At 39.9% G+C, this 15,837-nt stretch overlaps 1 protein-coding gene across 1 annotated transcript in view; it reads left to right on the top strand.

Annotated features, from left to right (window-relative positions):
* LOC109426708 (nose resistant to fluoxetine protein 6-like) overlaps positions 1 to 15,837 on the top strand; it is a 30,781-nt gene that overhangs the window by 679 nt on the left and 14,265 nt on the right. The window lies entirely within an intron of this gene.

Raw genomic sequence — 15,837 nt, forward strand, 5'->3', positions numbered from 1 at the left:
CAAAACATAGTCACGGAATCGTATTCGCCCAATTCTAACAGAACAGAGTATGACCATTTATCAACTAGGTGCGTAAAAAGGAAACTGTAAAACGCATAATACTATAGGGTGTTGTACCATTTGGACAGGTGACCTATTTTGGCCACTTGCCGCTACAACTAAGTCACTCATTTTTATGTTTTGTGCTAACGTAAGAACTAACTGAAATTCACAAGACGCGACGCGAGACAAGACAACCTTTTGACGATTGTAAGAACGATAAGTGTTTGTCTTGTCTCGCGTCGCGTCTTGTGAATGACAACTAAGTCAATTTTAAATAGGGTAAGTGTACCGATTATGGCTATAGTACCAATTATTCGCCATAGTTGATCGGGGCGTGAGTGTGGCATCCGGGATCAGCCATACGACGGGTTTGTTTTCTCGAATTGATTGTGCGGTGGACATTATTCCCTGACATGTCGCGTATGTGAGGACGTATTCAATTTTTCGCGAGTACATCGTTCATAGCAAAACAAGAATCGGTCTGGTGGGTGATTGTAGCAATTTGTTTATCAAAACAAAGCCCCTAACAAATCATCCCTTCCCGTATCCAAACTCCTAGTGATTACTCGTAGTAACGCAGAGAATTCCTCGGTTATTGGCCAAAGCGAGAATCACGTCATCACTTCCTTCCCTATCCTCAATTGACCTGCATTCGGACGCGGCCGGCGCTGGTATTGCTTTTTAAAAAAGTATTGAGATGCCAGCATTTACACAATGAGGAGAAGGCTAGTCCCAAGCATTATCTGTTGGTTCTTTGTGTAAAAGCAGCTGTCCTTGCAATAACAGAGGAGCAACCGCGGGCGGTCAATCATGCTCATGCTCATGCTCATGCAAGTGCCCAAAATAGGTACACCTGCCCAAATGGAACAAGACCCTAGCTCATAATAGTTTGCTTGTGATAGCATGCCACTTTCAATAAGACCTTTTTTATCCTTAACCATTAAACCTAATTTACAGCTCTTTTATGATAAAAAAAAGTCTAGGGCACTGCGTGAGCGATTCCTATTGGCAGTTGCACTTACACTTTGTACAGCGCCTAAATGTATTCTATTCTAATACTACTATATCAGATTTGTTTGCCTTTGCGCTGCTGTCACTTTTCTATCCTCTCCATGGGAGAATGATGTGCACAAGAATGTTGATATAACTGACGAAAAATTACAAGTGCCCGGCTGGGATCTAACCCATGACCATCCCTCCATCCATATGAAGTGATCGTGCGACCACAACGCCACGGCACAGTGGCCGGAAGCCGGACAAAACCTCAAAAATCGACCTCAATATTTTATTTTTCTAATATTTTTCTTCCATTATAGATACTTCAACTAAGAAAACCCCAAATTTTCAAGTCATTTGGTCGAAAATTGAGTCTTGTAGATTTTTTCAAAGTTGAAGTTTTATGTGCTACAATATTAGTATTTATTGTCTTTATTTTATGAGCTTCCTTCATGAGTTCGTTGTAAAAGTTAGGAAAGCTTGAATAATGTGACAATATTTTTTGTGTTTTTGGGTATGAATAACCATTACATTTCAGGAATTGTTTGGAATTCAATCACAAAATTATTATGTTTTTACAATATGCGAACTTATTGACTTTTATGAAATTTTGGAGAAAAACTTCGTACTAAAGAGATCCAGTACTTTTTTGGGAAACATCAGAAAACGACATCGTATCCCGGATCTGACGTGCAATTTTGTCTAGTTTTTGGCTATATAGGTCACTGTTTGCGCATTTTTGCGCTAAGCGCGAAAAAAAAATTGTTTTCTATCAGGTCACAATCGAGCCGCATGGTTATGGAGGAAGTGATATTGTTGGAAGTTTAAAAGTTATCTTAACGTAGTTCAAATTGACTTCAGAATACTAACAATTTAGCGTAATTTTCATTCTTGTAAGAAATGTTCACCAAGTCAGATGGTCATAGGGGGGGGGGGGGGGGGGGGGGTGGTGCGTTGGTGTCTGAAAATGTAATGGCCAAAGCTTTAACATTTTTTTATCTATTTTTTTTTTAAATATTTTTTATTTTTTTTGGACAGAAAAACACAAGAAGGTGGGTGCTCCAGTTAAAAACAGTAAGCTGGAGAGGAAAGGAGTAACGCCAAGTATGAATAAGCCTTTATTTTCTAAGACATTAACCACATGTTGCTTCACCAGATACAACTAACTCTTTTAACCTTCAAAATAAAAGAAAGATAAAAACAACCGTGAAAAGCATGTGAAAATAACTACAAACCAATGCTCATTGATTTTCTTAAACTGGTCGTTTCTTCGATTTATCTTAATCGTCAGAATTGCTCAACAACCTTGGAAGCGATCTCTTCACGAACTTCTATCGAAGTTTCAATATGTAGTGACACAAATTCGTCGACATCTACGTGTTTCTTTTCTACACTGTAGCGATAGTTCAAAGCAACAATCATCTGTAAAATATAAAAGGAATTCACTAAACGGCGTTAAACGCTACGTTAAATATTTTTCTGCGTAAACGTCGCGATCACCAAGGCAATCTTTGAATATTTTAATCTCAATTTTATGAAACGAACATTTTCTGCTCTTTAGTGAAACCCCCTATATTGTTTTTTTTTTAACTTGAAGTTTTATTGTATGTTATTCATGCAGTTTCGTTAAACACATTTCTACTGAACTACACACAGAGTGATAAAGATTTTGAAAACATTTGCTGGAACTCAACTGTTTATAAATATTATTACCAATCTCTGATGATCGTTTACATTGGCGTATCTAGGATTTTTTCCTAGAGGGTGCCTAGGGGGTGCCAGTTTCAGTGGCTTCCAGATTGTTTTTTTGGTTAAATACCGATCCACCCTCAATTTCTCAGTCGCGGAAAAAATGAGCCCACAAATTTAAACGCACTATATTTTAGAGAATAGTTTTTTTTGGAAAATTCGATACGTTGTACTTATTTAACACTTTACTTGCCATGGAGGTACGAAAACTTGATGAATTGATTGTGTATAATACATGGAATTTGTATTTTCACTTTGAACATAACAATCATCGCGCTTTGAACATAACAAATTTGCGTACTCATCGTGACATCCTCTTTGTTTTATTACATGATAACAGCTCTTATTAAAATAGTTTTCAAGAACAATTGTAAAAGTTATAAAAAGGGGAACTTACGTATTTTCGGCAGTTTTGTTCTATTCGTCATGGGGGGTTTTTTGAAACCTGTTGATCTCAAAGTTGGCCTCAAATCCTTCCCAACCAAGCTGAGTAATGTGCCCAAATTTCAGGCAATTTGGCCCACAAAAACACCCCTTGACGCAGAGAACAAACCTGCTGATAATACCCTTCGTTACCCTACTTAAAATTGCAAAATCAGGATACATATTTGCATGTTTGGTTTTACCACAAAATTAATGGCGACAGTGTTTTTGTTTTATTAGTTGAACACTACCACGTGTACATGAGAATACTTTTACAGGGAAATTATATTTCGGATAATCGAGCCTGGTTTGTACGTGTAATACAAGAAATTTATGTTTTCGGCAAAACATTCATTCGGTAATTCATCAGGGAATATTCCCGGTGATTCATTTGGGAATAGTTTTGTAATTTATTTCAATTAATACCTTTTTTGGAAATCTCCCAGTAATTCCTTTGGATTTGACAAATTTCTTTAGTAATATCTTTGGATCTTTCTTTAAGAAATTATTTCGGTAGTATGTTGGGAATTTGATACGAAATACCTTTCATACATCCTTTGAAAATTTAATCGGCGGCAATTCCATTAGGAGATTATTTAGCTTTTTATTTCATTGGCAAATCCTTTGAAATGTTTTCTCGGGCGTTCCTTCGCCAATTTTTTAGTAGTCTTTCAAGCGTTGTTTTGTTAATGTCAACAATTCTATTGAAATTTGCTTTTTAAAATTCTCTAAATTACTTTTCAGGAAATTCCTTTGAGAATTCCATTAGTGAAGCCTTTGGTAATCCATTCGGCAATGATTTTTTCTGGAATTTTTCTGGATATTCTTCGGCAAGTCATTCTACTTTTTTTTTGGATTTTCGTCGTTTTTTTAGACTTTCATTATCTATGTTATTCTGTATTCCTTAGCTGATTCATTGGAATTTTTTCCATAAATCGCTTCTATAATTTTATTGAAAATTCTTCAGACAATTTCTTCTAGATTTCTTCAGTAATTATGTAAGGAATTCTTACAGTAGATGATTTCGCAATACCTTCGGCAATTTCGATATTAGGGTCTGGGACCATTTCGGCAGGAGCACCTATTTTGGGCACTTGCTGCTATAACTCAGTCAATTTTGAGCCGATTGACTTTATTTTTGAAACATGATCAGATACGCACAGTATCTAGCCATGTGCAAAAATTCAAGTCTATCGATTTGAAATAGACTGATTTATAGCAGCAAGTGCCCAAAATAGGTGCTCCTGCCCAAATGGTCCCAGACCCTACTTGCATTGAAAACTTATTTGTGAATTTCATCAGCAATTCCTTTGGAAATTTTGGAAGCTTCGATTATTACTTTGGGAACTTCTTCGGTAATTCCTTTGGAAATTGATTTGGGAAATTTTCTTCGGGAATTTATTTGAAAAAAAAAATGTTTTTTGTTCTACGAAAATTACTTTTGGAGTTCTTTCTAAACTTTCTTCAGAAATTCCTTCGATGTCTTCGGAATTTTTTTTGAGAATTTCCCTGATTTTTTTTGTGAATGTTTGTGGAAATTTTTATATACTATAGGGTATGTGTGCCATCAGTAATCTCATGCTTCCATTTTCATCCTATTCGAAAACAAGCGATTACGGCACCGATTGACTCCATTCTTTTTGTTTTCATAGGTGCTTACTTCTAACAAAAAATACAAAAATAAGAAACTAAACAAACAGCGCTTCAATCTTTTGTTTTTCGTGGGATGAAAATGGGAGCCACATGCTTAATAAGGGAACCAATACCCTATGTCGGCAATTTATTTTGAGATTGGATTTGGTCAATTTCTTTAAAAAGGCTAAGTATTCTTATATGAATTCTTTTGGCAAATACTTAGAAAGTTTCAAGATAATTTTGATGTTTTTTCCAACAATTTTTTTGGGAATTTGTCAGGAAGTTTTTCGTGAGTTTCATAGGATTTTTGTTGAGCAAGCTTAGTTGAGAATTTGTGAATTTCCAATCCAGCAATTTTCGGTAGCAAAAAATATAAATACAATTAAATCAAAAAGAATTACAGGAATAATCATGGAAAAATTGCCTGAGAAATTTGCAAAATAACTGAAGAAGAAATTGCTTAAATAATTTCAGATGAATAGCCATTGCAATTATAAGAAAATATCCAAAGAATTTGCTGACTAAATTCCATTGAAACTATCTATGAAATTTAAAAAAAAAAACAACTATGTCGAAGCAATCCTCAAAGAATTGGCCACACTACGGTCTAGCGAAACCGGAGTCGTGGATTCGAATCCCACCAGAACTCTTTTTTTTTTTCGAAAGATCATCTCCCAATTTGTCAATCAGCAAGATTCTGTGCCTTCTAATTAATTACAAGTTTTTTCCGTACAATCCTATAGGATTTCACTAGAGATTTCACTAGTAATACCTTCTAAGATTTCTCTGGAAATTTCTACTATTCCCGAAATTTGTTTAGGGATGCCTCTAGAGATTTGTATCAGGATTTCTTCAGCTGAAATTCCTTGAAGATGAATCCCAAGGATGAATTCCAAGATGAATTCCAGGATTTCTAGAGTAATCCCTGAAAAAAAAAACTAGTGGTATTCCTGGATGAGTCTTTGAAAAAAATGCCTGGAAAAATCAAAGGCATTTTTGAAAGTATCCCAGGAAAACTGCCTAGAAGAATACTAGCAAGAATGCCATGAGAAATCCCTAGAGGGATTCCTGAAGGTATCACAGTAAGAATTTCTGGAGGAGACCTAAGAGACATTCCTGAAACATTAGAAGCAGCAAGAATCGCTTATGTAATCCAGGAGGAGTTCCTGGATGAAAGTCAAGCGGGATTCTTGGAAAAATCCAATAAAAAGTATTTGGAGAAATCCCAGGAAAAAAATAGTATTGCCGAGAGAAAGCATTAAAGGTACTTCTACAAGGCTCCTAGAAAGATTGCCTTGAATAATCCTAGCAAGTTTTTTGGGAAATCCCTGGTGAAAATCTTAGAGGAATCCCTAGAAAAAAACCGAGAGATATAACAGTAAGAATTTCTGGAGGAGTGTGAGGAGGAATTGCTGGAAGAACCACAGCAGGAATAGCTTGAGAAATCCAGCTGAAATTTCTGGAGGAAGGCCAAGAGGAGTTCATCGAGGAATCCCATGAGAAATTTATGAGAGAGTCCTTGGATAAACTATATCGGATAAAAAATCCCAGAGAAAGCACCGGAGAGCTTCTGAAGAAATCATAGGAAAAATCTCAGAAGGTATTCTTAGATGGATTCTGTATCATTGTAGAAATCTTAGGATGAATTGCTGGAGGAAACTATACAAGAATTTATAGGCAAACCCCATCAGGAATGCCTGGGGGAATCCAAAGCATAAATTCATGGAATACCTAGAGAAGTCCCTGCAAGGACCGGTAAAGGTATTCTGGAAGAATCTATGGGGAAGGCCCTGAAGGAATTCCAGGAGGATTTTCTGAAGAAATCCCAGGACGATTTCCCGGAAGAATTACAGGCATAATGCTAGGATAAATTCGTGTAAGAATCACTAGAAGAATTTCTAGACGTATCATAGTAAGAATTTCTGAAGGAATTGCTGGACGAACCGCAGGAGGAGTTGTTTGAGGTATTCTTGGTGGAAGGCAAAATGGATTTTCCACAGGAATTCCATCAGGAATTTCTGGAGGAATCTTTGGATAAAATCTCTGGAGGAATTCCTGGATGAGTCCTTGGAGAAATCCCTGGTGGAACAACAAAAGAGATTTCTGCGAGAATCCCAGGAAGATTGCCTGGAAAAATCGCTGCAAATAGGCAGGAGTAAGCTCTAAAAGAAACCGTACCACAATTTTTGAAGTACCACAGTAAGAATTTCTGGACGAAGAATAACTGAAAAAACCGCTGGAACTGCTTGAGGAATTCCAGCAGGAATATCTGAAGGAATTCCCAGAATTCCGGGAGGTTTCATAGAAGTAATTTCTGGAGGAATCCTAGAATCAGCAATGCCGGGGGTATTCTAAAAGAAGTTCCTCTAATATACGCCTAGAGGAATACATACAGTACTCCTTTAAAGAATGGAATCGCAGGGGGAATTTCTGGAGGAATCTCAGTAAGATATTCCGAAAGTGTTGCAACATGTAAGTATGCCAGGAGTGCTATTTTTTCTGAATATAATTCTGAAGGAGTCCTAATGGGAATTGCTTGAAGATTTCCAGCTGGAATTCATGAGGGAAGGCCAATACAAGTTCTTGGAGAAATCCCCTGTGGCGTTTCTGGAAGCACCTTTGGAGGAAGTCCTGGTTAAATCCTTGAATAAATCTTTGGAATAATTACCGAAGGGATTTTTTGACAAATTCCAGGTAGATTTTCCGGAAGAATTGCCGGAAGATCTTCCTTAGTAGAATTTTTTTTTTTTTAAAAGAATCGCCTGAGGAAATTCTGAAAGAATCCCAGGAAGATTGTCTAGAATAATCCCACCAGGAATTCCTCAAGGAATCCCAAGAGAAAATTTTAGAGGAATTCCTAGAATAATTCCGAGAAGTATCATAGTAAGAACTTCCAACGAAATCCTAGGAGAAATTGCTGAATCAATCTCTGCAGAAATTTCTAGTATGTACGACCCCATCAGGACGAACTGTCTGGAAAATCCTAAGGGCAGTTCATTGAAGAAATATCGGGAAGAATCCATAAAGGAAGCCTAGAGAAATCACTGTATGATTGGATAGAGGTATATCTGGAGGAATCCATGGAGAAGTCTGTTGATTGTTCTTACCGATATTCAAAACGCCAAAACGTACAACAGGTATATAAGTATTACGGGTGTGCTTATATTTTATTCGAATGTGCCATTAATAAATATTGGAATTATGCATTGTGTGGAGTTTTAAATTTTAGGTAACTATCAAGGAAAAATTCTAGGGGGTGCCAAATTTGTTCTAGGGGGTGCCAGGCACCCCTGGAACCCCCCCTAGCTACGCCAATGATCGTTTATCAAAAACTCCCTTCAATATTACGAATATGAATTGCCAATTCTTTATAGATAAGGTTGTTTCGATTGCTTCGACAAGTGATAGCAGGGATCGATGTACCCAACCCAACCCAAACTCGGAAGTTGTTGAAACGAGATTGATAAAAAGCAGTTCAAATTTTACGCAGTTCACTATATTAGACTATCTGACCCCATAACGATTTAATTAACATACCTATGTGCACCCACCGCAAAATGTCACGTGGGCAGTCCCTGAGAATAGACCACGTCTTGTCAGCCAACATTGGTGTGTATCTGAATTGATCCATTGGAAGAAAACGTAGTTAAACGATTTTTTCTAATGATTTATGTAGTTTTGAAGATTTTGGACCACCCTAACAGCAACAAATACACAATTATAGTTTATTTCAAATCATGTATTATTTAAGAACCCCCAAATTAAAAAGGTTAATCAAAACCTACGTTCTGAAAGCACATCGTGATAGCCTATTATCGATTATTTTTACATGTTTTGCATAATCAGCAGATTTCAAAATTTTGAACCACCCTAATATAGTAAAATCAAAATATATGATAAGTCCATATCAGAAATAGATTTGGGGAACTAAAATCATCATAACCTGTGAATTTTAGCAATTTCGGTTAACATTTGAGGTTTTGTCCGACTTTTGTATGGAGGCCCGCCACTGTGCACGGGTCCCGGCAAATACGGCAATGCAAGGCGCGTTATCGCTAAAAAAATTACCTTTAAGTCAGTGCTTCCCAAACTGTGCGCCGCGGCGCCCTGGTGCGCCGTGAACATTTCGCTGGTGCGCCGCAGGCTCTTGAGCCAAAAGAAAAAGGAAAGCACTGCCGTTATACGCATAATTGTCCCATGTTATATGGGATTCCCATATAACATGGGGCAATCAGGCGTAGAACGGCAGAGCATTACAATTAAATATAGGAACGTTTCTTTTTTGTTTCACGGAACTTCAAAGTATTCACGATATTTTTCCAAAATTTATCTCAACTTTCGAATATTCCATGGAATTTCTTAAATCCTCTCAAAACATTTTGATTTTTGTCGTATTTTGAAGTTTTGAGTTCTGAGAAATATTCGTAAGATTCTAAAAGATTATTAAATTTCCAACACTTCAGTTGAGTTTTCGATTCTACCAACAGTTCGTGATTAAAAATAAATATTAAAAAAAAAATTGCAAGTTTTTTTTTAGGAATAATTTTCGTCAGTTTCCCATACCTTATTTTTTACTAAGTGACATCACAGAAAATTCTGCTAATTGTCATTTTCGTGCAAGAAGGTTACATATCAAAATTGATTACTTTTGAGATCTTGATGGAAAATTATGTATTTTTTGATCTCATTAAGACCCGTTTCGAAATTCTTTAACCCAAGTAGGATGTTGGGGAAATATGACCCAGACAAGCTCGCTGAATGAACATTGCGCTATCATGGCACGTTTGGGCTTACATCTTAGGAGGATTAAGGAATGCGAGATTCAGACATTTCCTATAAATATTGTGCACCAAAGAGTTTCCTGATAGTTAATCAACTTTTTTCATAATTGTTAAAAAATAGTCATCCCTAACTCATGTGAAAAATAGTCCTTTAAGTTTTTCTCAAGACACAATGATCAAACGCATGGTGGCCATGGCAATGATCCACCATCAGCCTGGTCCTGAACATTATATTTTTGAATCTAAATTCGCTGAAATTTTCCACGATTCATTCTCAACTAATCATCTTTGAAAGTTTTGAAATTGCAGCAGAAATCTAGGTTTTTTTATAAAACTCTGTGAAATAATTAAACCACGGAAGAATCAAAGTTTTGCAACAGTTTTAACGTTTTTGGTTGAATTATTGAAAATCAGTAGCTTACTTTAGTTGTAGAAGTCTTTGTCATGTTTGTTTACCTTGTGTGATCAATAAAAATTGCAATTATTTTTTTTTTTTCTTTATTAAAGAGGCTTTCAGCCAGACGCTGGTTCACCTCTCTGCTGTCGCTGTTAAATGAACTTATTATTACTAACATTTATATCGAACGGTTAAATTTCAGAGTATAATTTGGTTGCTTTCAAAAATGCTATTAGTTTTGATTCAGTTACATTGGAATTTTGTAGAATATCTGCAATACTGGTTTGTAAATGCATATTAAGTCTAATTGTTTCAAACTTTGGACAGTTGATTAGAAGATGTTCTACGGTAACCGGAACTGTGCATGCCGGACATATTGGCCTATCGCTGTTCGAAAAGTAGTGTGGATGCGTTATCCTTGTGTGTCCGACTCTAAGGCGTGACAAGATTTGTTGTTCCCTGCGCAATTTTTGGTCGTTCCACTTTCCGATGTCCGTTTTGATTTTTCTAAGGAAAATATCGCGATTGGTCAACCACTGTTGCTGCCATGACTGAAGCACGTTTTGCTGAATAGTTTGTCGTGCGTCGATTGCTGGTATGCTAAGGTTCCACATTCTGGAGCTTCTTCCTCGGTTTGCTAGACGGTCCGCTTCCTCATTACCTCTAATGCCGCAGTGCCCGGGTATCCAGCATAGTGTAGTATTTGAAGGCATTTCAGCCTCAATTTCTTGAACTATGGAGTGTGTCTGCCGTGGGTTTTCAAGTGCTGAGAGAACGCTTGCCGAGTCCGTGAGGATAATAGTAGGAGCAGAAGGATCGGTAATCTGATTGATGGCGAGGCAAATAGCTGCTGCTTCAGAAGAAAATACGGAGAATTCATCGGGAACCCTTCGTGCAATGCCAAAGTTATTGCTATATACTCCAACTCCTACAGTTCCACCGGCTTTAGATCCATCTGTGAAAATTTTGTCGTGATGGCTGTATTTAGTGTTTAGCAGGTTGTTGAGTACTGCAGACACTTTGGGAGCCGAGTCTCCAGCTCGAACGCTGTGTTTCACTGTCCAGTCGATCGTTGGCCAGGATTGATTCCATTGGCGGTCTCCAACACGATAAACTTGTGCTATCGGTGGGAAACTGATGTTGGCGTTCTCTCCAACTAGGTGTTTTTCGAGGACAAAAATGTTGCTGTTGTCTCCGTATGTTTTTTCAAGGTAGCTTATTGCCCTATGAGCTGCTGCAATGGTTATAAGATAATGAAACGGGAGTTCACCGGCTTCCACACATGTAGCTAGAGTAGGTGAGCTGGGAAGTAGGCCGGAAGTGGAGCGAAGTATCCTGTTGTATACTGGGCTGAGAATACGGATTAGAGCCTCGAAGGAGCGAATGGTAATTTCTAATCCATACAGAAGCTTGCTAATAACGATGCTACGAGCGATGTTGAAGAGCGATTTCCGATTGTTTGTTTTATGTCTGCCACTTATTGCTTTAATCAGTCGCATTCTGCACTCCGTGTCCTTCTTTACTGCGTTGAAATGGGATTCGAAACTGCATCTCCTATCGAATATGACACCTAGTATTCGCAGCTCTTTTTTGAAGGGGATTTCACTATTTCCTATTTTGACTGGGTTTTTCCATGGGTGGTGTCCGAATGTACAGCAGTGCGAAATTGAACATTTCTCAGCTGCCATGGCAAATCCTACGGTTTCTGCCCATTTAGCGACCGCTCGTACGGCAGCTTGTAGTTTCCTTCGAATTATCTTCGGATGTTTTCCAACTACGACGATGACAATGTCATCGGCGTATACGAAAATGAAAATACCTTTTGGCAGTCGTTCGAAGACGGAGTTCATGGCGATCAAGAACAAAGTTACTGCGAGCACGGATCCTTGGGGTACTCCCGTTTCCTCCTGAAAGACTCTGGAACGCGTATTGCCAATCAGCACTTGGAAAGTTCTGCGTTCCAGGAATCCTTGAATAAATTTTCCGATGTTTCCCACGAAGCCCCAGTCTACGAGTCGTTGAAGAACTTCTGGGCGCCAAACTCTGTTGTACGCTTTAGACAAATCTAGAGCAGTTAAATCCACGTGTAGACCATTCGATAAAGCATCGTCGATTACTTGAGCTAGGGAAGCAAAATATGTCCCGGTTCCCCTGCCTTTGAGAAAAGCATGCTGTCTTTCGTCCAACTTGTCCTGCAGCGCGGTTATAAGGCGCCTATTCACCATACGTTCCATGATTTTACATGCGCAACTGGTAAGCGCAATCGGGCGATAGTCGCTTGGGTCACTTGAACCTGTTTTGTGTTTTGGTATAGGGACTATTAAACTATGCGTCCATCTAGTTGGGAATACCCCGGTTGTCCAGACGTGGTTAAAACTTTCAAGGAGAGATATTTTGACCTGGAGAGGAAGACGCTTAAAGAATATGTAGCTTAGTTCATCCGGTCCTGCAGACTTTCCTTTGGCAGAGTCGAGGGCAAAAAACAGCTCTTCAATTGTAAAAGGTACATTGAAGTCGCGTTTGTTGTTATCGTCGGGAGTTACAGGATCGACTATCGGTAATGTGTTCTTATTCTTTTGGGCGGCTAAGAAGCTTGGTGAATACAGCGCGCATGATGAGATTTTCTCGAAATATTCGCCAATACTGTTGGCTACAAAGCTAGAATCTCGTGAAACGGTGCCATTTTTCCGGATTGCAATACCATGTGATCTTCTTTTGCCACTCAAAGCATTCACTCTTCGCCACATTTCAGTGGTGGATTGACTACTATCGAAACCTTCAAGAAATTCTTCCCAAGAGTCATTTTTCGCTTTTCGGATTATGTTTCTACATTCGTTTCGCCGTTGTTGGTATTCTTGGTTGATCTGGTTCCAATCTGGGTGATCCTTGGGGGTTCGCTTGCGTCTACGGAGAGATTTTCTGCGAGCTTTCACTGCCGCTTTCGTAACGTCGTTCCACCAATGCAACGCTTTCTTCCCTGGTTTGCTGCTTGTCCTTGGAATATTGGCCTTTGCTGCATCAAGGATTAGTTCTCCCAATACCTCAGGATCATAGGTTGTGTTAGGTTCCACTAAGTCCTGAATATCCCGCTCGTAGTTCTCCCAGTTTCCTTCGTCGAGACGCCATCGTGGCCGTCTTGTTGTTTCTGGCAATAGATCTGAGGTGTGAATTTCGATTGGGTGATGATCACTGCCCATCAGATCAGTGTGGATATTCCACCTCAAGAACTTAATTATTTCGCTGGAAGCCAGCGAAACATCGATGCAAGATTGATAATCCCCACGTGAAAAGGTTGCGTTTCCGTCGTTCAGCACTATGAGGTCGTTTTTTTCAGCTACTTCTAGTATTGCCGCCCCTCTTTTGTCAGTTTTTGATGAGCCCCACGCGTAATGGTGGCTATTAAAGTCACCTAGCAGTAGATATGGTTTTTCGAGTTGATCGAGCAGCTGTTGCAGAAGAAGTTCTATATTTCCGGTTCCATTTTGCTGAAGATACAATGAAACAATTGTATGTGGAAAGGGAAGTTCTACTCTGACTGCCAGTGCGATGAGAGTGGTGTCGAGTTTAACCAGTTTATGTGGGATTGATCGGTTTATAGCTATCGCAGTATTTTGGAAGAGAGTTGATCCCGTTTTTATGTACCATATATACTGTCCTTGTAGAAGTCGGTTAAAGGCACAGCCATCTGAATCTCTGCAGTGAAGCTCTTGTAGTACCAGAGTATGCGGCGGGTTCACGTGCGTTAGTAGTTGTAGATCGCTGAGATTATTTAGTAAACCATTGATATTCCACTGTAACGCGAGCCGGGTCACTGTACCAAAGCTGTCCGATGTAGTAGACACCGAACGGTTCGGTGTCCGTGGAGGTGGACATCGTTCGATTCTTGGTGGGGTATCTTCGGGTATTGATCTGTATGTGGTTGTAGCACTTGAAAATGTGGGCCGGTCTATTGTAGCACTGCTGGAATGAGGCATCTGCTGAACTTGAAGCATTTGATCATAGGCCACGGAATCGGATACTACATATGACGGTAGTGGTGGTCTACTATTGCGCAACCTTGTTGCCGCGAGTTGAGTTGGTTGAGACTGGTCGAGTTCGCTGGTTGAAAGATCGGGTACTACGGGGATCCTGAGTCGGCTGGGTGATTCGTGGTTACCGATTCGATTTGTCCAGCTCCCTCCACAAGTGGCCAGGGTGGGAACTGAAAGAAATTGTGAGGCTGCATACGTTGTTGTTCCGGTTGTATGGTTGAATGTACTTGCCTGAGATATCAGGCCCCCCACACCTACTGCCTCCAGAGGGTCACACACATATTGCTGAATGTTTTTCCCTGTCGGGGTCAGTGTGGGGCAAGGCCTAGGGTTTCCGAAACCCATGGAACGTTCGCTGATTCGGTTGCAATTTGTGTTGATATCGGGGTTTGCGTTTGTTCTTGGTTTAGTAGTTCGTTGGCTTCTTCGGTTGCTGTCTTCAAAAGCCGCACTGAGGGATTTCCCATCTACGGGTTGGGGTATGACGTCCCGGACAGGTCCTCCACTCAGATGCGCTTCCGCTTGTGGAAGTGGGAGGGGTACTACACTTTCCCCGCTCCCAAACCTTTCCTCACTGATGGTACTGTTACGTGGTATAGGAGATTCTGCATTTTGGATGGTGATCTGGTTAGATGTGCTGGTTAATGCGGTTGGATTTGGATGCATTTGTGTCTTGAAGAACCTGGGCGAAAGCCTTGTCTCTTGGTGATATAGGTTCGCCATCCGTAATATCTACGATTTCTCCATCATCTTCTTCGATGTATTCTATCATTGCTTCCAGTTCCAGGTTGGTCGCAGCGGGTTTCATGGTTTTTTTGGGAGGTGATCCAGGTCCTTCAGAGGAGGCTCTGTAGGCATCTTTGAGTTGATTCGGATGCCTTTCTTCCTTCTTGTTTTTCCGTTTAACGATTCCTTCAACGTGGGTCGTAGTTTTGATGCCTGGTTTGGGTTGCGGTCGTGGACCATACTGTGAAACGGGTGATGGTAGAGCTGCAGCGTTTGCCTGCTTATCGGTCGGAGGTGTGTGCTGCGACTGTAATCCCTCTGCATTTTCCTCGAAGCATTCCGTTTGAGAACTTTTCAGTGATGTGGTGAGTTCCGATTGTAGAGCATCTACCTTTCGCTCAAGGGATTCCATCTGCGTAGATTTCGCCTTAAGTTCTTCGAAGAGTTTCAGTATCATTTCGTCCTTCTTTTTGTTGTCTTCAAGTAATTTGGAAATGGTTTCGTCCTTTCTTTTGCTTTCGGCCATTAGTTCTTCAAATTTCGTGACATCTAATCGGGATTGGGAGGCGACCTGTGCGTATGAGCCATGTCCTTCTTCGATCCGTCTCCTGGCTTCTGGGTACGATAGATTTGCGTCCACCTTCAGTTTGACAATTGCGGATTCCTTTTGATACACCGGACATTTTCTGTTTCCAGGGCGGTGTCCACCTTGACAGTTGCAGCAGTAAGCCGGAGCTTGGCAGTTTTCTCCATCGTGTTCATCGGAGCAGTTGTTACATCGAATCGGGCCTCTACATCGCAGTTTGGGATGACCGTATTGGAAGCAAGCGTAGCACAGAAGCGGGTTTGGATAAAACGGACGAGTTTCAACATACAGAAGTCCAATTTTTACGTGGCTAGGGTATGTGGTTTGATTGAACGTTAAGATTAGGATTGGAGTGTTGATTACATTGCCGTTATCGTTCCGCGTGATTCTTTTGACGTGCGATACATTTTGGCTGCGCAGTTTTTCGAGCGCTTCTGCCTCCGAGTAGCGCATGGCGTCAAACGAGAAAAT

Source organism: Aedes albopictus, chromosome 2, assembly GCF_035046485.1.
Source record: "Aedes albopictus strain Foshan chromosome 2, AalbF5, whole genome shotgun sequence".
Classification (NCBI taxonomy): Eukaryota; Metazoa; Arthropoda; class Insecta; order Diptera; family Culicidae; genus Aedes; species Aedes albopictus.